A 24,769-nucleotide genomic window follows, 5' to 3' on the forward strand; every position below is an offset into this window, starting at 1 on the left:
CTCTCTCTCTCTCTGTCAAATAAATAAATGGAATATCTTAATAAAATTACATGCTAAGAACAGGAAGTTGCAGTCTGTACTCAAGGGAAGGAACATAGTCAACAGAAACTGACTCTGAGAGGAATCAGATGTTTGATTCAGTAACAAAAATTTTGAAAGGGCTAGTATGAATATGCTCAAAGAAGTAAAGGAAACTGTCAAATAATCAACAGAAAATATTCTATCAATGACTGTTATGGACTGAATGTTTGTGTTCTCCAAAATGCATATGTTGAAGCTCTAACCCTCAATGTGACTGTATTTAGACATAGTGATAGTGAGGAATCCTGTCATGAAGGTTAAATGAGATCACAGGCTTGGGCTGGTACCCATAGAAGAAGAGGAAGAGGCATTCTTCGTTCTTTCTCTCCACCAGTGCGAGAGCTCAGCAAGAAAGCAGCTGTTTGCAAACTGGGAAGAAAGTCCTCACTGGACATCCATCTCGCAGGTCCTTGATCTGGAACATCTAGACTTCATACTGAGAAAATAAACATTGTTTAGACCACCTAATCTGTGGTATTCTATTATAGTAGCCTGAACATATTAATACAACGACTTCACAAAATCTCAATAGAGGAATAGAAACTATTATAAAGATTTGAACAGAAATTTTATAGTTAAAAAATACAATAACTGAAATTTAAAACTCACTAGAGAGGCTCAGTGGGGATTAGAGTTGGCAGAAAAATCAGTGACATTGAAGGCTGATCAATGGAAATTATCCAAACTGAAGAACCGCAAGAATTGATTTGAAGAAAAATAGACAGAGGTTCAAAGTCCAGCAAGGTACACCAACATACATGCAGTGGGAGTCTAAGAAAAACAGGAAAGGAAGAGAAAGAATAGGAAAATTATTTGAAAAAGTAATTGTCAAGTAAGTTTTTCAATCTCCAAAATTTTTGTAAATATGCTGAATAATCCATCAGGGAAATATCATAGTAAAAAGTGTATTTGCAACTGACAAGAGAGTCTCAAAATACATAAAGAAAAAACTGACAGGACTGAAAGGAAATAGAGACAATTAAACAATTATAGACGGAGAATTCAATACTCCTTTCTCAGAAATTGATTGACCTAGACAGAACTCAATATGAATATAAAGACTTGAACATTCCTCCCCAAAATATCAGAATTAGACATTCAAATACACATTAGGGATTCTCCAGAATAGACCATATGCTAGACTCTTAAACAAGTCTCAGTAAATATAAGAAGAATTATTTAATAGCACATGTGTTTTCTAGTCCCCACAGAATTAATCAGATGTCAAAAACAGAAAGAAAATAGGGAAATCACCAATAATTTGGAAGTTAAACAATACACTTCTAAGTAACCCTGGATCAAAACAGAAATCACAAGACAAATTTTAAAATATCTTGAATAGGGGGCACCTGGATGGCTAAATCGGTTAAGCAGAAAACTCTTGATTTCGGCTCAGGTCATGATCTCAGGGTCTTGGGATAGAGCCCTGTTGGGGATTTGTATTGGGCTTCACGCTCAGCTGTGAGTCTCTCTGAAGATTCTCTCTTTCCCTCTGCCCCTACCTGATTTGTACACTCTCCCTCTCTCTCTCTCTGTAAAATCAATAAATCTTTAAAAAATATCTTGAGGCATTGGAGAGGAGTAGGGAATTTGGGTAAATTGGAAGGGGAGGTGAACCATGAGAGACTATGGACTCTGAAAAACAGTCTGAGGGGTTTGAAGTGGCGGGGGGGTGGGAGGTTGGGGTACCAGGTGGTGGGTATTATAGAGGGCATGGCTTGCATGGAGCACTGGGTGTGGTGAAAAAATAATGAGTACTGTTTTTCTGAAAATAAATAAATTGAAAAAAAAATCTTTTTTAAAATCTTATTTATTTATCTTTTTAATTTTTTTTCCAATTTATTTATTTTCAGAAAAACAGTATTCATTATTTTTTCACCACACCCAGTGCTCCATGCAAGCCGTGCCCTCTATAATACCCACCACCTGGTACCCCAACCTCCCACCCCCTGCCACTTCAAACCCCTCAGATTGTTTTTCAGAGCCCATAGTCTCTCATGGTTCATCTGCCCTTCCAATTTACCCAAAAGCACATACCCTCCCCAATGTCCATAACCTTACCCCCCTTCTCCCAACCCCCCTCCCCCCAGCAACCCACAGTTTGTTTTGTGAGATTAAGAGTCACTTATGGTTTGTCTCCCTCTCTATCCCATCTTGTTTCATGGATTCTTCTCCCACCCACTTAAGCCCCCATGTTGCATCACCACTTCCTCATATCAGGGAGATCATATGATAGTTGTCTTTCTCTGCTTGACTTATTTCGCTAAGCATGATACGCTCTAGTTCCATCCATGTTGTCGCAAATGGCAAGATTTCATTTCTTTGGATGGCTGCATAGTATTCCATTGAGTATATATACCACATCTTCTTGATCCATTCATCTGTTGATGGACATCTAGGTTCTTTCCATAGTTTGGCTATTGTGGACATTGCTGCTATAAACATTCGGGTGCACGTGCCCCTTTGGATCACTACGTTTGTATGTTTAGGGTAAATTCTCAGTAGTGCAATTGCTGGGTCATAGGGCAGTTCTATTTTCAACATTTTGAGGAACCTCCATGCTGTTTTCCAGAGTGGTTGCACCAGCTTGCATTCCCACCAACAGTGTAGGAGGGTTCCCCTTTCTCCGCATCCTCGCCAGCATCTGTCATTTCCTGACTTGTTGATTTTAGCCATTCTGACTGGTGTGAGGTGATATCTCATTGTGGTTTTGATTTGTATTTCCCTGATGCCGAGTGATATGGAGCACTTTTTCATGTGTCTGTTGGCCATCTGGATGTCTTCTTTGCAGAAACGTCTGTTCATGTCCTCTGCCCATTTCTTGATTGGATTATTTGTTCTTTGGGTGTTGAGTTTGTTAAGTTCTTTATAGATTTTGGACACTAGTCCTTTATCTGATATGTCGTTTGCAAATATCTTCTCCCATTCTGTCAGTTGTCTTTTGGTTTTGTTAACTGTTTCCTTTGCTGTGCAAAAGCTTTTGATCTTGATGAAATCCCAAAAGTTCATTTTTGCCCTTGCTTCCCTTGCCTTTGGCGATGTTCCTAGGAAGATGTTGCTGCGGCTGAGGTCGAAGAGGTTGCTGCCTGTGTTCTCCTCAAGGATTTTGATGGATTCCTTTCTCACATTGAGGTCCTTAATCCATTTTGAATCTATTTTTGTGTGTGGTGTAAGGAAATGGTCCAATTTCATTTTTCTGCACGTGGCTGTCCAATTTTCCCAACACCATTTATTGAAGAGGCTGTCTTTTTTCCATTGGACATTCTTTCCTGCTTTGTCGAAGATTAGCTGACCATAGAGTTGAGGGTCTATTTCTGGGCTCTCTATTCTGTTCCATTGGTCTATGTGTCTGTTTTTGTGCCAGTACCATGCTGTCTTGATGATGACAGCTTTGTAATAAAGCTTGAAGTCCGGAATTGTGATGCCACCAACTTTGGCTTTCTTTTTCAATATCCCTTTGGCTATTCGAGGTCTTTTCTGGTTCCATATAAATTTTAAAATTATTTGTTCCATTTCTTTGAAGAAGATGGATGGTACTTTGATAGGAATTGCATTAAATGTGTAGATTGCTTTAGGTAGCATAGACATTTTCACAATATTTATTCTTCCAATCCAGGAGCATGGAACATTTTTCCATTTCTTTGTGTCTTCCTCAATTTCTTTCATGAGTACTTTATAGTTTTCTGAGTATAGATTCTTAGCCTCTTTGGTTAGGTTTATTCCTAGGTATCTTATGGTTTGGGGTGCAATTGTAAATGGGATTGACTCCTTAATTTCTCTTTCTTCTGTCTTGTTGTTGGTGTAGAAAAATGCAACTGATTTCTGTGCATTGATCTTATATCCTGACACTTTACTGAATTCCTGTACAAGTTCTAGCAGTTTTGGAGTGGAGTCTTTTGGGTTATCCACATAGAGTATCATATCATCTGCGAAGAGTGATAATTTGACTTCTTCTTTGCCGATTTGGATGCCTTTAATTTCCTTTTGTTGTCTGATTGCCGAGGCTAGGACATCTAGTACTATGTTGAATAGCAGTGGTGATAATGGACATCCCTGCCGTGTTCCTGACCTTAGTGGAAAAGCTTTCAGTTTTTCTCCATTGAGAATGATATTTGCAGTGGGTTTTTCATAGATGGCTTTGATGATATTGAGGTATGTGCCCTCTATCCCTACACTTTGAAGGGTTTTGATCAGGAAGGGATGCTTTTTCAGCATCTATTGAGAGTATCATATGGTTCTTGTTCTTTCTTTTATTGATGTGTTGTATCACATTGACTGATTTGCAGATGTTGAACCAACCTTGCAGCCCTGGGATAAATCCCACTTGGTCGTGGTGAATAATCCTTTTAATGTACTGTTGAATCCTATTGGCTAGTATTTTGGTGAGAATTTTTGCATCTGTGTTCATCAAGGATATTGGTCTATAGCTCTCTTTTTTGATGGGATCCTTGTCTGGTTTTGGGATCAAGGTGATGCTGGCCTCATAAAATGAGTTTGGGGGTTTTCCTTCCATTTCTATTTTTTGGAACAGTTTCAGGAGAATAGGAATTAGTTCTTCTTTAAATGTTTGGTAGAATTCCCCCAGGAAGCCATCTGGCCCTGGGCTTTTGTTTGTTGGAGATTTTTAATGACTGTTTCAATCTCCTTACTGGTTATGGGTCTGTTCAGGCTTTCTATTTCTTCCTGGTTCAATTTTGGTAGTTTATATGTTTCTAGGAATGCATCGATTTCTTCCAGATTGTCAAATTTGTTGGCGTAGAGTTGCTCATAGTATGTTCTTATAATAGTTTGTATTTCTTTGGTGTTAGTTGTGATCTCTCCTCTTTTATTCATGATTTTATTTATTTGGGTCCTTTCTCTTTTCTTTTTGATAAGTCTGGCCAGCGGTTTATCAATTTTATTAATTCTTTCAAAGAACCAGCTCCTAGTTTCATTGATTTGTTCTATTGTTTTTTTGGTTTCTATTTCATTGATTTCTGCTCTGATCTTTATGATTTCTCTTCTCCTGCTGGGCTTAGGGTTTCTTTCTTGTTCTTTCTCCAGCTCCTTTAGGTGTAGGGTTAGGTTGTGTACCTGAGACCTTTCTTGTTTCTTGAGAAAAGCTTGTACCGCTATATATTTTCCTCTCAGGACTGCCTTTGTTGTGTCCCACAGATTTTGAACCGTTGTATTTTCATTATCATTTGTTTCCATGATTTTTTTCAATTCTTCTTTAATTTCCCGGTTGACCCATTCATTCTTGAGAAGGATGCTGTTTAGTCTCCATGTATTTGTGTTCTTTCCAAACTTCCTCTTGTGGTTGAGTTCTAGCTTCAGAGCATTGTGGTCTGAAAATATGCAGGGAATGATCCCAATCTTTTGATACCGGTTGAGTCCTGATTTAGGACCGAGGATGTGATCTATTCTGGAGAATGTTCCATGTGCACTAGAGAAGAATGTGTATTCTGTTGCTTTGGGATGAAATGTTCTGAATATATCTGTGATGTCCATCTCATCCAGTGTATCATTTAAGGCCTTTATTTCCCTGTTGATCTTTTGCTTGATCTGTCCATTTCAGTGAGGGGAGTGTTAAAGTCCCCTACTATTATTGTATTATTGTTGATGTGTTTCTTTGATTTTGTTATTAATTGGTTTATATAGATGGCTGCGCCCACGTTGGGGGCACAGATATTTAAAATTGTTAGATCTTCTTGTTGGACAGACCCTTTGAGTATGATATAGTGTCCTTCCTCATCTCTTATTATAGTCTTTGGCTTAAAATCTAATTGGTCTGATATAAGGATTGCCACTCCTGCTTTTTTCTGTTGTCCATTAGCATGGTAAATTCTTTTCCACCCCCTCACTTTAAGTCTGGAGGTGTCTTCGGGCTTAAAATGAGTTTCTTGGAGGCAACATATAGATGGGTTTTGTTTTTTTATCCATTCTGATACCCTGTGTCTTTTGATTGGGGCATTTAGCCCATTAACATTCAGGGTAACTATTGAGAGATATGATTTTAGTGCCATTGTATTGTGTGTAAGGTGACTGTTACTGTATATTGTCTCTGTTCCTTTCTGATCTACCACTTGTAGGCTCTCTCTTTGCTTAGAGGACCCCTTTCAGTATTTCCTGTAGAGCTGGTTTGGTGTTTGCAAATTCTTTCAGTTTTTGTTTGTCCTGGAAGCTTTTAATCTCTCCTTCTATTTTCAATGATAGCCTAGCTGGATATAGTATTCTTGGCTGCATTTTTTTATCGTTTAGTGCTCTGAAAATGTCATGCCAGCTCTTTCTGGCCTGCCAGGTCTCTGTGGATAAGTCAGCTGCCAATCTAATACTTTTACCATTGTATGTTACAGACTTCTTTTCCCGGGCTGCTTTCAGGATTTTCTCTTTGTCACTAAGGCTTGTAAATTTTACTATTAGGTGACAGGGTGTGGGCCTATTCTTATTGATTTTGAGGGGCGTTCACTGAACCTCCTGAATTTTGATGCTCCTTCCCTTTGCCATATTGGGGAAATTCTCCCCAATAATTCTCTCCAGTATACCTTCTGCTCCCCTCTCTCTTTCTTCTTCTTCTGGAATCCCAGTTATTCTAATGTTGTTTCGTCTTATGGTGTCACTTATCTCTCGAATTCTCCCCTCATGGTCCAGTAGCTGTTTGTCCCTCTTTTGCTCAGCTTCTTTATTCTCTGTCATTTGGTCTTCTATATCGCTAATTCTTTCTTCTGCCTGATTTATCCTAGCAGTGAGAGCCTCCATTTTTCATTGAACTTCATTAATAGCTTTTTTGATTTCAACTTGGTTAGATTTTAGTTCTTTTATTTCTCCAGAAAGGGCTTTTATATCTCTGGAGAGGGTTTCTCTAATATCTTCCATGCCTTTTTCAAGTCCGGCTATAACCTTGAGAATTGTCATTTTGAACTCTAGACATATTACCAATGTCTGTATTGATTAGGTCCCTAGCCTTCGGTACTGCCTCTTGTTCTTTTTTTTGTTGTGAATTTTTCCGCCTTGTCATTTTGTCCAGCTAAGAGTATATGAAGGAGCAAGTAAAATACTAAAAGGGTGGCAACAATCCCAGGAAAATATGCTTAAACCAAATCAGAAGAGATCCCAAATCGTGAGGGCGGATTTCTCCCCCCTCACGATTGGGTGAGGGATCTCCTCTGATTGGGATCTCCTTTGATTGGGATCTCCCAATCTCTTCTGATTGGGATCTCTTTCTGATTTGGGGATAAAAAGAGGTTCAAAAAGAAAGAAAGAAAAAAAAGAAAAAGGAATTAAGAAAAAGAGATTGAATTAAAAATTCAATGAAGATTTTAAAAAAGAATTAAGAAAAAAAAAGATTGAAGAGATTAGGATCTCTTCTGATTTGGGGATAAAAAGAGGTTCAAAAAGAAAGAAAGAAAAAAAAGAAAAAAAAAGAATTAAAAAAAAAGAAAATGAATAAGGAAAAGTATAAAAAAGAAAAATATATATATATTAGATAATCTAGTTAAAAAACGTTAAAAAAGTAAAGGGTAAAAGTTATAAAAAATTTTAGCAGAAGAAGAGAAAAAAAATTAAAAAGAAAAAAATTAAATTAATTGCAAGACTAAAATATCACAGGCAGAAAGCCATGAGTTCCGTGGTTTGTTTTCTCCTCCTCTGGAATTCTGCTGCTCTCTCCTTGGTATTGAAACTGCACTCCTTGGTAGGTGAACTTGGTCTTGCCTGGATTTCTTGTTGATCTTCTGGGGGAGGGGCCTGTTGTAGTGATTCTCAAGTGTCTTTGCCCCAGGCGGAATTGCACCGCCCTTAGCAGGGGCCGGGCTGAGTGATCTGCTCGGCTTTGCTTTCAGGAGCTTTTGTTCCCTGAGCGCTTTCCGTAGAGTTCCGGAGGACGGGAATACAAATGGCGGCCTCCTGGTCTCCAGCCCGGAGGAGCCGAGAGCCCGGGGCCCCGCTCCCCAGTGCACCCTCAGCGAACAGCTCCTAGTAACTCGCGTCTGCCTAACCTCCGGCCGCGCTCTGAGCTCACCGAGCCTGTGACCGGTTCAAGGCAACTCCGAGCTGCGAGCTCACTGTGGGCTCCGTCTCTGCAGCCGGCTTTCCCGTTCCAATACACGCAAGCTCTGCAACACTCAGACACCCCCGATCCTTCTGTGACCCCGCGGGACCTGAGGTCACACCGACCCCGCTTGGGCTTCGACCCGGTTTAGCCTCCGGAGCGATGTCCCTCAGCGGAACAAGACTTTTAAAAGTCCCTATTTTGTGCTCCGTTGCTCCGCTGCTTGCCGGGAGCCGGCCCCTCCCCCCCGGGGTCTATCTTCCCATCGCTTTGGATTCACTTCTCCGCCAGTCTTACCTTTCAGAAAGTGGTTGTTTTTCTGTTTCTAGAATTGCTGTTCTTCTTCTCTTCGATCTGCCGATGGATTTGCAGGTGTTTGCAATCTTTAGATAAGCTCTCTAGCTGATCTCCTGCTAGCTGAGGTAGTCTCAGCCTGCTACTTCTCCGCCATCTTGACTCCTCCTGAAAAAAAAAATATCTTGAGGGGCACCTGTGTGGCTCAGTGGGTTAAAGCCTCTGTCTTTGGCTCAGGTTGTGATCCAAGGGTTCTGGGATCGGCGTAGGTCTCTCTGCTCGGCAGGGAGCCTGCTTCGTCTTCTTCTCTCCACCTCCCTCTCTGCCTACTTGTGAGCTCTCTCTCTATCAAATAAATAAATAAAATCTTAAAAAAATAAAAATATATAAAAATATCTTGAACTGGATGGAAGTGAAAACATAATGTAAAATTTATGAAATGTAGAGAAAGTGATACCTAGAGAAAAAAAACTTTAAATACTTACATTAGAAAAATTACATGTCTAGAGGTGCCTGGGTGGCTCAGTCGTTAAACATCTGCCTTTGGCTCAGGTCATGATCCCAGTGTCCTGGGATCAGCCCCATATCAAGCTCCCTGCTCAGCAGGAAGCCTGCTTGTCCCTCTCTAGCTCTGCCCTCCCCAAACCCCGCTTGTGTTCCCTCTCTCCATATCTGTCATAAATAAATAAAATCTTTTTTAAAAATTACATATCTAAGACCAATAATCTGAGTTTCTGCCTAAATAAACTATTTAAGAATAACAAATCATGCCCATAGTAAATAGAAGGAAATAATAAATATCAAAAAACAAATCCATGAAATGGAAAACAGAAACACAACAGAGAAAATAAAGCAACCAAAACCGGTTCTTTGAAAATGTCCAAAGATTGATAAACCTTTTGTCAGACTAACCAAGATAAAAGAAAAGAATACAGAAGTACATGTCATGAATGAAAGAAGATGCATTACTACAGATTCTACAAATATTAAAAAATGATAAGGGAAAATTATGAATAACTTCATACTGACTCTAGTGTATGATTTTTCCTCCATGTTACCAAGCAATTTTGTAACACCAACTGTGTATCCCACAAGTCCAAACCCATGCTGACACTATCCACCTGGAGATAGCATCAGACCCCACAGGTCAAGAACTCAGTCCATTATGACTTGCTTAGCCCAACTTCGGGTACCAGTTCAAAGTCCAGGATGTCACCTGTGCATCAGAATGACTGTTTATAAATCAGACATTCCCCGACCCCTCCTCAGGTTTGATTAATTTGCATGGGTAGTTTCCAGAACTCAGAGAAACATGTTACTTACTGTATCACTGGTTTATTTAAAAATGATATAATTCGGGAGTAGCTAGATCAAAGAGATACAGAGGGTAAGGTATAGGGAAAGGTGCAGAAAGCTTCCATGCCCTCTCTGAGCTCAGCTCTCCTATGCCACTCTTCGTGTATTCATTCCTTTGGGTTTTATGGAGGCTTCATGCACATAAACACAATTGATTAAATCATTGGCCACTTGTTGAATCTCCAGTGCCTCTTCCCTTGCCTGAGGTGCCTGGTGCTGTGGGGGTGGGGCCCAAAATTTCGAATCTTTTAATCACAGGGCTGGTTCCCCTGGTAACCAGTCCCCATCTTTAGGTTGTCTAGGGGCTTTCCACAGGTCACCTTATTCACAATAAAAGACACCTTTATCAATCTCGTTACTTAGAAAAACCCCAAGGTTTTTAGAAGTTCTGTGCAAGGCCAAAGACCAAATACAGATTTCTTACTATAAACCAAAATATGACACCAAGACATGATGCAACTGAGATAAAATGGAAAAAAAATCCTAGGAAGATAAAATTGCCAAGAATGACTCAAGAACAAATAGAAAACCCTAAAAGACCTATTGAAAAGTAAATAAATAATATTGGTAACTTAAAATATTCCCACAGAGAAAACCACAGCCCAAAGGTAGTCAATTATAGTGGTGAATTTTGTAATTTCTGTAAAATATTTAAGGAAAAAGTAATACACATTTATACAAAATCTCCCAGAAAACTGAAGAGAGAACCTTTCCTATCTCATTGTATGAGATCTGTATTATCTATTACTAAAATCAAAGAATTATAAGAAAAGAAAGGCACAAACCAGAACATAGAATTATAAACAAAATATTAACAAATAGAGTCCAATGATATAGCAAATGGATAATGCATCGTAGCCTATTGATACACGTCCCAGGGATCCAAAGTTGGTTCACCATGAGAAAATCAGTTTATGTAATTCACCATATTGGTGGAATAGAGGAGAAAAATCACATGGTCATCCCAACAGATGCAAAAAATTTTTGACAAAATCCAACATCTATTTCTCATTAAAAACAACAACAACAACAACAAAAAGAAACCCAATGAGGAACACAAGGGAACTTCCTCAACATGATAATAGACATATACAAAAAATCCCTAAACTAAGAGTGAGCAGCTGAATGCCTTTCCCTAAGATGAGAACAAGGCAACGATGTCCTCTTTTACCACTTCTGTTCAACACTGAACTGAAAGATCTAGCCAGAGCAGTAAGTAGGCAAGAGAAATAAATTAAAGGTTTGCTGACTGGAAGGGACAAAATAACGTTTTAATTTTCACATTATTCTATACGTAGACCCTCTATGGGATGTTTTTTCTATTATCCTACATATAGAAAATCCTAATAAATCTGTGAAATGAACTTAGCAGTCCAGCAGAATCCATGATCAACATACAAAAATCCATTGTATTTCCATATTCTATCTAATGAAATTAAGAAAACAAGTTCATTGACATTTTTAGCTGTTTCCGAAAATCTGAAACAAGGACAAATCTGACAGAAGATGTTCAAGGCCTATGGGTTAGTTTTGCTGTGCTGCAGACTATCATAACCTCAATAGCTTAGAAATCTACTCACAGTTTCTGTGGGTCAAGAGTCTGGACACAGCATATCTGAATCCTCTGCTCGGGTCACCCAGGCCATGAGCAAACTGTCAACTGAAGCCGTGGTCTCCTCTGATGCTTGGGGACCTCTTAAAAACTCAATCAGCTCGCAGGCAGAATTTAGTTCACTGCAGCTGGAGACCTCAGGGAAGCCATTGTCCTTGAGGCCAACAGGAAAGTCTTTTCATTGTTTCATCCTCTTTTAAGAACTCCCCTAATAAAATTAGGGCCATGTAAGATTACGTCCTTTTTATTAACTCAGAATCAACCATTAGTAACCTCATTACAGGCATGTAATGGGTCCTACCCACACGCTATACTCATGGGTCCTACCCACACTCAAGGGGAGGAGATTACACAGGGTGCCTATCCCAGGAGACAGGAATTTTGGTGGATATCTTTGTTTTTGTTTGTTCATTTGCTTGCTTTAAGATGTTATTTATTTATTTGTCAGAGAGAGACAGAACACAAGCAGGAGGGGTGGCTGGCAGAGGGAGAAGCAGGGCAGGCTCCCCACTGAGCAGGGAGCCTGATGTGGAGCTCAATCCCATGACCCTGGGATCATGACCAGAGCCCAAGGCAGACACTTAACTGACTGAGCCACCCAGGCGTCCCTTGGGGTACATCTTTGAACTCTGCCAACCACAACTTGCACTGTAAAGACTACAAAACATGGCTGGAAGGAATTAAAGACCTAGGTAAACAGAGAAGTATACCATGTTTATGAGTTGGGAGACTCAATATTTGTGAGATATGAACTCTTTCCAAATTGATTTATAGAGTCAGTGCAATCAAAATTAAAATCCCAACAGACTTTCTTGTAGATATTGACAAGTTGGTTCTAAAATTTATATGGACATGTGAAGAATAGCCAAAGAAACCAGACCAGCCAAAATGACTTTTAAAAAAACGATCACGGGTGCCTGGGTGGCTCAGTGGGTTAAGCCTCTGCCTTCAACTCAGGTCATGATCTCAGGGTCCTGGGATCAAGCCCCGCATTGGGCTCTCTGCTCAGTGGGGAGCCTGCTTCCCCCTCTCCCTCTGCCTGACTCTCTGCCTACTTGTGATCTCTTTCTCTCTGTCAAATAAGTAAATAAATTCTTAAAAAAAAATCAAAGTTGGAGAATTAACACTACCAGATTTCAAGACTTACCTAATCCTGTACAAGAGAATGCACTGCTCACACAGATCAATGAAACAGAATAGATTCAAGAAACAGACTCACATACATACATATGGACAACTTCTTTTACAAAGATGCAGAGGCAACTCTGGAGAAATGGTCCATAAAAGAAAAAGGGGTACATTAGACTTTGTCCCAGTTAAAACCTCTGCTTTTTGAAAAAACAGTAAGAGACTAAAAATCGAGACACAGATTGGGAGAAAACATTTGAAAGTCATATATCTGATAAGAAACTTGTCTCCAGAACATGTATTTATTTCTTAATCTTATATCTCAATTTTATTGAGATATAATTGATAAGTATCACTGTATAGGGGCAAGGTGTATAGCATAATGGTTTGATTTACACATATTGTGAAATAATTAAAATACACTTAGTTAACATGTACCATCTCATAGAAATGCTTGAAAAAAAAAGGAAAAAAAATTTTTTTCCTCGTTATGAAAACTTTAAGGATCTACTGTCTTAGCAACTTTCAAGTAAACCACATAGCGGTGTTAGCTAAGGTCATGATATACATCAGACTCCTGGCACTTATCTATTCTGTAACTGGAAGTTAGTACCTTGGACCACCTCACCCAGATCCAGTTTCCCACCCCACCCTGCAGCTCCCCAACTCTGGTAACCACAAATCTGATCTCTTTTCTATGAGTTTGGTTTCTGGGGTTTTTTTGTTTGTTTGTTTATTTGTTTGTTTTAGATTCCACATGAGAGTGAAGTCAAACAAGCATTTGTTTTCCTGTCTAGATTGTTTCAATTAGCATAATGCCCTCAAGCTCCATCCATGTTTTTGCAAATAGAATGTATTCTTTTTGAAAACCTTTCAAAATTCAAGAAGAAGAAAAGCACTTATTTTTTTTTCTAATGGATAAAAGACACACAGATGGCAAAAACCCATGAAAACATACTCAATATCATTAGTCATTACAGGAATGACAAATTAAAACCACAAATGACCAAAGCTAAAAAGACTGATCATGCCAAGGGTGGCAAGGATACAGAGTAACCGGAATTCAGTTTGGAAGTTTCTTAAAAGCCTTAACATAGGGGCGCCTGGGTGGCTCAGTGGGTTAAGCCGCTGCCTTTGGCTCAGGTCATGATCTCAGGGTCCTGGGATCGAGTCCCGCATCTGGCTCTCTGCTCAGCAGGGAGCCTACTTCCTCCTCTCTCTCTCTCTGCCTGCCTCTCTGCCTACTTGTAATCTCTCTCTGTCAAATAAATAAATAAAATCTTTAAAAAAAAAAACACCTTAACATAAACCTACCATATGATTCAACCATTCCACTCTTAGATCTTTACCCCAGAGAATTAAAAGTACTTGCCCATACAAAGACTTATATATGAATGTCCACAGTATCTCTATTTGTCCTCGCCCCAACTGGGAAATTATCTAAATGCCCATCAACGTGTGAATGGAAAAATGAATATAATAATATATCCCTATTTTTAGGTGGAAGGAAGGGAATAAAATATTGATTCATGAAACAACAGGGCTCAGTCTCAAAATAATCACGGTGACTTCAAGAAGCCAGATAAAAAAGCATACACACTGTAGGATTCCATTTATTTAATGTTTTACAAAATGTAAACTAACCTGCAGTGCTCGAAAGCAGATCGATGAGATAGAGAGAGATGAGGGGGGTGGGAACAGAGAATTAAAAGGGGTGTGATGAACCATTTGTTGGTACAGACATGTTCATTATCTTGATGGTGGTGGTTTCACTTACTGGTATACAAGAGCCAAAGCATATCAGATCATGCACTTTAAATACGTGTGGTTTAGGGACGCGTGGGTGGCTGGGTCAGTTAAGCATCTGTCTTCAGCTCAGGTCCAAAAACTGCGGTCCTGGGATCGATCCCCACGTGGGGCTCCCTCTTCAGCGGAGAGTCTGCTTCTCCCTCTCCCTCTGCCCCTTCCCCTGCTCATGCTCTCTCTGTCTCTCAAATACATAAGTAAAGTCTTTAAAATTTTTTTAAAAGATAAATAAATAAATACGTGTGGTTTATTGTCTGTCAACTCTACCTCGATGAAACTATTTTAAAATTGTCAAATTAAACATGGTTGGCAAGAGCGCTCCTGAGGTGGTACAGGGATTCCTATCGCCTCACCACCAGTGGGTACAGACCGTCAGGTTGTTGCTCTGTTGGTGATGCTAAGTGCTGATAACTTGGCAAGGGGCGACTGCCAGATATTCCCATTATAAAGTGCATTTTCCTTTTGCAATTAATGAATGATTTATAGAATGATACATCTGCCCTGTGCAAATACCCTCTTCCTCAGTTCCCCTTCTACAAATGTTTGCAGCACGAGTCAGCCAAGTATTTCTGTGAAGTTCCAGATACTAAATAATTTACGCTTTGTAGACCACATTGTCTCTATCTCAATTATGTGAATCTGCCATTGGACTACAGACGCAGGCATTGGCAACACAGTGATGAATGAGCATGGCGGTGGTCCAGTAAAACCTGACTTATAGGGGTGCCTGGGTGGCTCAGCCGTTAGGCGTCTACCTTCGGCTCAGGTCATGATCCCAGGGTCCTAGGATTGAGCCCCGCATCAGGCTCCCTGCTCAGCGGGAAGCCTGCTTCTCCCTCTCCCACTCCCCGCAGTTGCGTTTCCTCTCTCGCTGTGTCTCTCTCTCTGTCAAATAAATAAATAAAACCTTAAAAAGAAAAAAACTTTACTTACGGACACTGAAATTTCAATTTGTATAAAAATTTCATGTGTCAAGACGTATTGCTGTCCTTTGGATTTTGTCAACTATCTAAATTTTTAAAAAACATTCTCAATTCATGGGATATACAATATCAGAGAGATGGTGGGCTGGATTTGACAGGTAGAAGGAACTTTCCTGAGTCCATGTTTTAAAGAATTCAGTTATTTCCCAAGCCAATTATTTCACTGGTGTTCACCAAATGGTAATTTTCTCATTCAATTGCTCTTCTACCCATATTAACTGACATTCTTCTGTAAAGAATGGCTTCTTGTCAATGAGGAATTCAAAACACTTTCTCCTCAAAAGGCAGGATACATGTTTAATTCTCTCCCTTTAATTACAGATATGTAGAGAAAAAAATTTGTGTAACTGTCATAACCCATGGTGGGAAATGATTTTCTTTTTCTCTTTTTGTCTGTAAAATTATGGAGCCATTGATTTTTATTTATTAAACTATTAACAAAATATTTATCTATTTAATTATAATCAACCTTAATTTTTTTTTCTTCCAGTGCTCAGACTGTCCCAAATTTGGCTATTAGGAAACACCTTCAAATCTGTGTATTTTTGGTACAACTCCATTAATCTTTGACAGATTCCTTACTTTTTGGCGCATGACACATCAAGGTCCCCTTATCCTTCTGCCTAGATCTGAAATCAGCCATATCTCTAAAAGCTCTGATTCCTTTAGTTACGTCAATATTAGACTTAATTATACTATACCATACCATACCATATGACAATTTTCTAGCTTTCAGCCTAATACTGAGAAACCAGGGTCTGGACCCAAATGTGCTCATTGCTACTGTGTGTCATAGTTTGGGTGCCTTTCAATGGACAAAGCTAGGAAATACTTTTTATTTTTAATTGTGAATTTACACCAATATTATCAGTTCAAAATCAACAAAGAAGGTTTTCTTCCTTAATTTTATATGTGTTTTCTCTCTCCCTGAAAATCTTGACTCATTGCATCCACAGATTTGCCTATTTTATCCTACAATATACATGAGTTTCAAAATTACAATGCCAATATTACTACAGAAAATAAAACTGAATGTAATTTAAGATTTCTCTACTGTTCTTTTCAACCTGAGAATATATTCCAAGGTCGCAGATATGCCACATTTCTAGAGAATCAGAAATGCAACAAGGTCTTCAGAGTAAAAACACAGTAGTCATGACATGGCACAAACAAAGGAGCAAGGGAAGAGAACAGTAATTTCACAGAAGGTCCATGTGTGGAGGATTGTAACCAAAGACATCTTTCACTGTGGTGGTGTTTCAACAGAGGCTCCCCAGCTGAAAATAACAGACGACAAGTGCCCACTTAGTCTAGAGATGTTGGACTACCTACGTCAGACATTGCTCGGAGGTGCCCCCTGACACCCTTGCCGTCTGAGAGAGCAGTTGAGGTAGGGGGATGTGGGGAGGAGAATGGATGGAGGTGGTTAGTGGGAAGGAAGAATTTCTTAGCGGAGAGTTGTCAGGACACTGGTGTCACCCGTCACCCCCATGGAGGAGGAGAGGTGGTCCTTACCCCCACAGTTCTAGACAAGCAAGCGGACTCTAGCCTCAAGACCAAAGCAGGAAGTAATGCCAGAGGGAGTGGTAGGACCCAGAGGAATGTGAGGAAGCTTTGACAGAATAGCTGAGAGGGGATTATCCCCTCTGCTTCTACCCACACCCCAAAAGCTGAACAATGGAGTGAGCAATGTGAGACCTGAGAGAGCTTTCCTGGCTGCGATCCTTTTCTGGCTCCTCCAGTCACTCTTGTGGGATAAGCCTGGGTGGTGAGGCCAGTCGTCAGCATCCTGCCCCACTCTCCACCTCTCCTTCTGCCCTTCCTGCTTTGTGCAGCTTCTCTCGGATTCTTAAAACTGTGTGTCCAGGGAAGGGAGGAGGCCGCTATGACCTGCCATGAGAAGAGCTCTGCGTTCGCTCTGCTCCCTTCAGTGAGGGATTTGGTGGCTATTCCCAGGGTACTCCTCACAAACCTTAGCACATTCCCTCTGGCTGCAGAGCCCAAGGCTCCACACTCTGACTGACTGAGACCTTGAAGCAAGGGGGACATCATTCACAGAAACAAACACTGGATGTCAGGAGCCCAGAGGAGTCACTGGTCTTGTCCAGATGTGGTATGTGGCCCCCCTTCTCGCACCCAGCCCTTCAGATGTGTTGTTTCTCTTGCTTGTAACCTCCCACCTGTTCCACCACACCCTCCGCTCTGCCCCTGTTTCCCCAGGATAACCCCCCGCCACCAGACATGTACAGCCCACCAGCGCCAGCCCGCACTTTGAGCTCACACTTCTGACCCTGCTGCACTTCTGGAGAGTCTGCCCAGATCACACACCTCTCTGACGCGTTTTCTTGAATCATCTTCGGTTCGTTTTGTGGGTTCTCTGGGTTTGCAGTGCCTGCCCTGGTGTCTTTTGCCGACTCTGCCAGCTCCAGGATCTTTTACATTAGAAGCTCCAGGTCGATAGCTTCCAACATTAAAAAAAAAAAGAAATAAAGAAAAAAAAAAAGAAAAGGAACATTTGTGTATGTTTGGGAAACCACATAATAAAAAGTAAATAAATGTGAGGTCCTCAGAAGTTTAACCCTGGCTCAGACTCCCCCACCCTCGCCTTGCCCCACACCTCATGAGTCACTCACGGCCATGTGGCAAGATTACTAAGTCTAATTAAGTAATGCAGCTGAAAAACCACTTCCAAATACAGTCCATTGTGCTTTCTCTTGATGTAGGTGTTCCTAAAAATCACCAGACTAAGCAAAATTAAACAGCTCAGGGCCAGGGGAGTCAATGTGATTTCCGCACGATTTTAAATGCCATCAGTGACACCAAGACTTCTTCCAAGAAAGAAGATGGGACCCGAATAAAAACAGGGATGGTTAGAACATGTGAAGTGGTTCATAAATAACAGAAAACATGACAGTGAATAGGGCACTTTCCCTTGAGAAGGACCCTGAGGTGTACTTGTAGAGGAGGCTCGGAAGGGTTGTGGCATGTCTGTGATCCTGAACAGTGGAAAGAGCATTATTTGAAATTGATCAGAAAGAGGGAGCACCCTTAATGATGGGTGGGTTTATCGCCCTTGGTTTCCCTTGGCACCAAATATCAGAGGTAACCTTCTGTAACCTTAAATCCTGAGACATGTTTTTCTGCCTTTGAGATTCAGGTCCCTTGCAGCATGTGTTTCTGATAAATACTGGTTTCATCAAAAGGGAAAATCGAATCCAACATTATAGACTTCTTTTACAATTTTCTATCACCGTTTCTAATTTTTCTCATCTGCACTCAGTGCTTTGGAAATTGTAGCAATGCTTGCTTGAAACCACGAAATGAGCCATTCCTGGCACTGGGACGGAGTCACTTCTGCAGGACTCGGCAATTGCCGTTAAGATCTTCGTATATAAATAATGCTTTCCTCACCGCTGGGACTCTTTGGGGTTTGGAGCAAGCGGGCTTAGACATGTTTGGGATGTTGGATGAATATTTGTTTGCTGTAATATCGAAGAGCTCGCATGTGCAAAAACATCACAAAGGATCACCTTCTGAGAGAGTGCACGTGGTGAACCGAGGTAGCTAGTAGCTGAGGTGTGAGCGCGTGTGTGTGCATGTGCACGTGTGCACACGTGTGCACGTGTTTTGTGTGTTCCTACCCAACTCAGTTCAGCTGGGTGCAGATCACTGTTCATAGGCAAACACAGAATGCGTGTAATTTTCCATTGTTCCCTAATCTATCAATTGCTTTGAAACAAATTCACAAGTGCCATAGCTGAACCCACTGTAAGTGAAAATGACTGTTCCCACAGAGCTTTCCTTTCTACTGAACACCATGGTGTGTCATTGCACTGGAGTATTTATTGATTTTGATCTCCTTTATTTCATAAACACAATACTCCTGAATATGGGTTTCATTAACCAGAAAAAAATAGACATTAAAAATCTTTTTAAAAATGGGGGCATCTGGCTGCTTCAGTTGGTAGAGCATGTGATTCTCTTTTTGTTTTTTTTGGAGTTTTGGGTGGGTTTTGGCTTTGTTTGTTTGTTTGGAGAGAGAGAAGGCAGGGGGAGGAGCAGAGAGAGAGGGAGAGGGAGAATCTTAAGCAGGCTCCATACCCCTCACGTAGCCCAACAGGGACGGGGCTCTATCTCAGGACCTTGAGGTCCTGATCTGAGCTGAAGTCAAGAGTTGAACACTTCACTGACTGAGCCACCCAGATGCCCCCTAGAGCATGCGATTCTTGGTCTCAGGGTCATGAGTTCAAGGCCCATGTTAGGCATAGCTTACTTAAAAAGAAAAAAAAAAAAAAACTAAAAACCCACAACTTTAAAAAGTGGAGAAGAGCATGAGAAGAGGAGGAGGAGGAGGGAAGGGAGGAGAAACACCAAAGGAGAAGCTGCATCTCCTCTGGAAGCTGGTACACGTTTGGGGGGGCGAGGGAGCGTGTATTTATACACCCTTCTTAACATATCTAGGCTTAATTCCAGAAAGTCCCTAGAAGCTTGGAAAATGTTCTTCATATCAATAGTGCCCACATTAAAGATATTAAAGACTACATCAGTAGTGTCTGGAATACGTTCATTTGTATCAGGCTAAGAATTCTTCTAAAGTCATATTTGATTTTAGCCCTCAAGTTACCAACTCAGTAAGTAGAGAGCAGAGACAGAACCTAAGTGGCTCCAGAGAAAAACCAGCCGCCCAGGACAGAATCCAGCCCTTAGGAAATGCTGTCTCCTTCCTGCAGAGGACACACTGGGGAATGCTTGGCCCAGAACCTCGTGACCCACCCATGCACTGGCCTTCCAGGCTGACAGGTGCACAGATGTGGCTAGGCTCAGTGACTCTCTTCTGGGGCTGCTTTCTATCTCAGAAAACAGCACCAGCTGCCGTCAGAGTGGAAGGTGCAGGAGTGGAAAGCTGCCCACCTCCGGATGTCCATTTCCATCAGATGCTTCCCCTCTGCTGTCTCAGATTCCCTCACCAGCCCCCCACTCTGTTAACTGCCTCCGTGTTGTTATGCTAATTACACTGGTTCCACACTCTGCCTGAAGATGGAGGGAAAACCTGCAGCTCAGAGGAGCCCCTGGCTGGCTCAGTCAGGGGAACCTGCAACCCTTGATCTCAAGGTTGTGGGTTTGAGCTCCACACTGGGTGTCAAGATTATTTAAAAATAAAATCTTAAATAAGAAAAAAAAAGGCAGCTCAGGTGAATTTGTCTCCAGAAGCCCCATGGTGGTCACAACAGCAAGGGACAGGGCATGGAGGAGAAAGGGGAGCCCTGGTGTAATGAGATAACCCGACACAGTGTGTGAGGTAGACACATGGGGGAGAGCCACAGAGAGGGAGAGCAGACAACTACGGAGTGCCTACTGCAGGCCAGGCCGAATGTCCAGCACTGGGAATCAAATAGGGAGCCCGGCAGACCCAATCCCCCTCATAAGAGCCAGCAGCTGGGCTAGGGGGCCCTGGGAAAACGCAGGTGAGCAGCGACAGGGTGGGGCAGGGTGATTCCTGTACCTCAGGGGGGCCAAAGTGTCTAAGTCCTCCGAGCAAGACTTCCTGAGAGCACCCACTTAGGGGAACGAGGGTGGGTTTGCTCCGCCTCTCCATTCCCAGAATTCACAGACTGCCTGCCTCTTGCCAGGTCATAGGAGAGCATCCGGTCAGTCATCACAGAACTTCTGGATGGTGAGACAGCAGAGTGCACAGGATGGGCCAGGAAAAACCCGGAAGAAGCTGGCAGGTGGAAAGTCTCAGGGTGTGGGGCAGATGGGAACCGCTCACCAGTGAAGGATGGCTGACTGTCCAACGTGACCTAGCCACACATTTCAATACTGTGCAATGGTTTAAGAAAAGCTGCTCTGAGTTTTTACAACAGCAAAAATGTTATAATAGAGTATTAAGTCTTAGGTCAAGAAATAAAATTGTATTATATTCACACACATTTACACATGAAGACCTGGTTATCATAAGGCTACTTAGCACTGTGAATTATTTTTTTCCCTTGACATTGGAGTCATTCATTCATTCATTCATTCATTATTGAGTATCTATTAGGTACTAGGTTCTAGGGATACGAGAAAACCGCCTCAGCCCTCAAGGACCTCCTAGCCTTCTGGGAGAGCTAGGAAAGGTAACAGGTGATTATAATAGTACACTGACAGGTGTAAGAGAAGGATGTGTTCTTCAATTTCGGATTGCTTGTGTTTATAAAAACACAAGCACTTCCTTTTGCCAAACTCTACATCTCTACTTTAGAACTAGAATTCAGAATTCTCTACTTCACACTCGTGGGTGCTCCTCCCAGGGCTGACATCTGGCTATTGTCACCCCAGGCTGTGTAGGCCAAAGGTTTGGGCATCTGGAAGCTAAGAGGAAAGCCCGGGTTGGTTCTGCAAATAGCACATGTGGCCGGGAGTCAACATTCTTCTTCCCAAATCGGCAGTGCTCACCCAACATGCAGTCTGACACGTCACGGAGAAGCCCACTGTGCTCCGCCAATCCCCCGCACTGGCAACTGTGGAGAGAGAACATGGCAAAATAGTAAAAAGCCAACGATGGAGAAGATTTAAAGCAACTCTCAGCCAAATAAATAAATAAATAAAAGTTAAATCCCAGTTATAATCCCAGTTATAATCAAGTTATAATCCCAGGGTCCTGAGATCAAGCTCTGCATTGGGCTCTCTGCTCAGCAAGGAGTCCGCTTCCCTTCCTCTCTCCCTGCCTGCCTCTCTGCCTACTTGTGATCTCTGTCTGTCAAATAAATAAATAGAATCTTTAAAAATAAATAAATAATTTTTTAAAAAAAGAAGCCCCTGTCTTCCTCCTTCGTATTTATTTCTGCAGCAACAACCTTAAATTATGCGAGTTGAAAGTCACTTCCTGCCTAAGCCGAGGCCACCCTTTACTACAAGGTCTCAGTACAAAGTCGTCCCTTGTTTGCACCTCCGGTCCCTGGAGGTGCCTGGACCCTCACCTCTCCACCAAGAGGGGTTGTTGCCCCTAATAGAGGTTAGAGCAGAGTGGGTCTGTCCAGCCACAAAGGTGGTTTTCTGGCAGGGGGGCTGTTCGGTCCCCTGTGGGCAGACCCCAAAGGGCCACAGCAGTCTTTCAGCTTGCAGTTCTCCTCTCCTTGATGGCAGGAGCTTGCCATCAACTCTGCGGACTAGAGGGGCTTCTCAAGCACAGACCTTAGCATTGGCAAATAAATGACTAACCTATGCAACCAAAACAGACATCAGGCCCTGACCCAAGAGTAGACCATCTCTTCTTCCTTTGTTCTGCAAGTGCCTTTCAGCAGTGAACGCCAACTTTAGCTACCTCTCTTAAACAGAGCATCATCAGCCAATAAGGAACAGAAACTTCCAAGGCTAACTCAGCACCCCCATACTCCACCACCCCACCCCAGGGCCTTGGCACAGCTCTGCCTTGAAGAGATTGGAGTTCTGTTTGCAGCCTGGAGGCAGATCACCCCACCCACCGGGCCCCCTAGATATCCTGAGGCTGCCCATCCACCCCTCCCGTGTTCAAGGAAGGCCTTGGACCATGAGCCCATAACTCCTCCCTTGTAAGTCCCACCCCAGGGCTGTCACATCCAGCAGGCTGGTCCCAGAGCTCTGGCCCTCCCCCATTATCCCTCTCTCCACCGCCCCCTATCTCAGCCATTTTTCTCAATATACCCACGATCCTGTGCCCTCATCATCCCAAACTTTGGATTCTGCCTAGCTGGCAATTTTCCAAAACTTTAAACACTCATTCCAGCAGCAGGCACCACACTTGCTCTTTGACGGCACTCACTAGCCTGTCTTTCTGTGCTCTTCATGGTGATCCTTCCTTCCTGGGTGTTCCTGGGAAGCCCATACTTGAACCAGTGCCACCAACTGCCCCACTCCCTGTCCTCCTTGCAAACCTACCTGGCTAAAGACACGGTGGGCTCTCTGTGCCATGCTCTCTCTTTCTCTCTCTCTTTTACACAGACACAGGCTTAAACTATCAGAGAGTGTTCCCCAGGCATGAGTTTGGTGTCACTACAAATCTGTGGCCTGTAGCCCCCAGCGACCTCGGTGCTGCTGGCAGTTCTTCTCCGGGTCTCGAGTCCCTTTTCTAATTCTCTCAGAAGTGATTTCACACTCTCTTTAATCTCCCTGTGGGCGCTTTCCTACCAGTACCCGCCCCTACTCCTCACCCATGACTCCTTTCCCATACTTCCCCGGATCCCAGTGCCCCCCACTCCTCCTCCAAGTGATAGGCTCCCTGCTGCCGCCCACCTCATGCCCCCACTTGCACCTGGGATCCCTCCAAGCCCATTCTTGAAGGATTGTGGTCCTCTGAGTAATGGCCCCCAAAGGTGACAAGTCCGGATCCCTAGAAGTTGTCAATCTGACCTAGCTGGAAGGAGGTCTTTTCAGAAGTGACTCCATGAAGGATTCTGAGGTGAGGAGACTTTTTTTGGGTACCCGGTGGGGCCTAAATGTCAGCATGTGTCCTTGTAAGATAAAGGCCAGGGGAAAGTTCACAGAGAGACGAGAGGAGGCCATGGGACCCAGGCAGCAGAGTTTGGAGATATGTGACCCCAAGCCAAAGAACACCTGGAGTTTCCAGGAACCAAAGAAACAAAAACCAGATTGCCCTCTAGAACCTCCACTAGACAGAGCATGGCCTCACCAGCAGCACCTTGATTTCAGACTTCTAGCCTAGTGTCCTAGTCAGGACACTGGGACATAGGAGGAAAGGCCGGCAGGACAGGTGGGACTGAGGAAGGAGAAAGTCCAGTCCGTACGCAGCATGCACCACGTTCTGCTGGGGCTCAGCCCTGGAATGCAAAGAGGAACAAGAGCCAGGCACTGCTGACTGGCACCCCACAGCCCGGGGCACAGTGCCTGTGCAGGGAAGCAGACAGGAAGGGATCAAATGTGCAAGGAAGTGGGCAGGAAGGGATCAGACGTGCCTAAAGGAGATCTCTGAGTAGAAAGGCCTTTGACAGGTGTTTGGGCTTTTCAAGACTGCCAGGAACGTGTCACTTTAGGCAAGCAAGGGGTTCTTCTCTGTAGCTTCTCTGGAAAGCTGGAAAAAGAACAACAGAATGAAAAAGACCCAAGGAGTCATAGGAAATAGGTGGAGTGGAAATAATAGGGAGATCACAATGGGTGAGAGGCACTGGGTTCTAACCCTCCGTTCTGCTCCTCACGAGTGAGAGGGAGAATTCTCCAGGCTCAGACTGTCTCAGCCATGAGAAGATCTGTCTTGATTAGGAATAAGCCCAAGGAGCAAAGGGCCTGATGCTGAAGGGGCCGTCACTGGAGGTGGCTTCAGTGTCACCAGAGTCACGAAGGTCCTCAGGCTCTACTTCTGTACTGTTTGGTATGGGCACTGGGCGCTCCAAGCATTCAACTTCAAACTTGCAAGTGACCGACTTCAATGCTGCCTCAGAGTCATCCCCAACAGAGATGTAGTGAACTAGCTCAGCCACACAGATCACAACTCAGGAGAAATCC

At 42.6% G+C, this 24,769-nt stretch overlaps 1 pseudogene; it reads left to right on the plus strand.

The window, feature by feature from the left end:
- The window catches only part of LOC122907417, a 30,169-nt pseudogene that overhangs the window by 797 nt on the left and 4,603 nt on the right, over window positions 1–24,769 (plus strand).

This window comes from Neovison vison, chromosome 5, assembly GCF_020171115.1.
Source record: "Neovison vison isolate M4711 chromosome 5, ASM_NN_V1, whole genome shotgun sequence".
In the NCBI taxonomy this organism is placed as follows: domain Eukaryota; kingdom Metazoa; phylum Chordata; class Mammalia; order Carnivora; family Mustelidae; genus Neogale; species Neogale vison.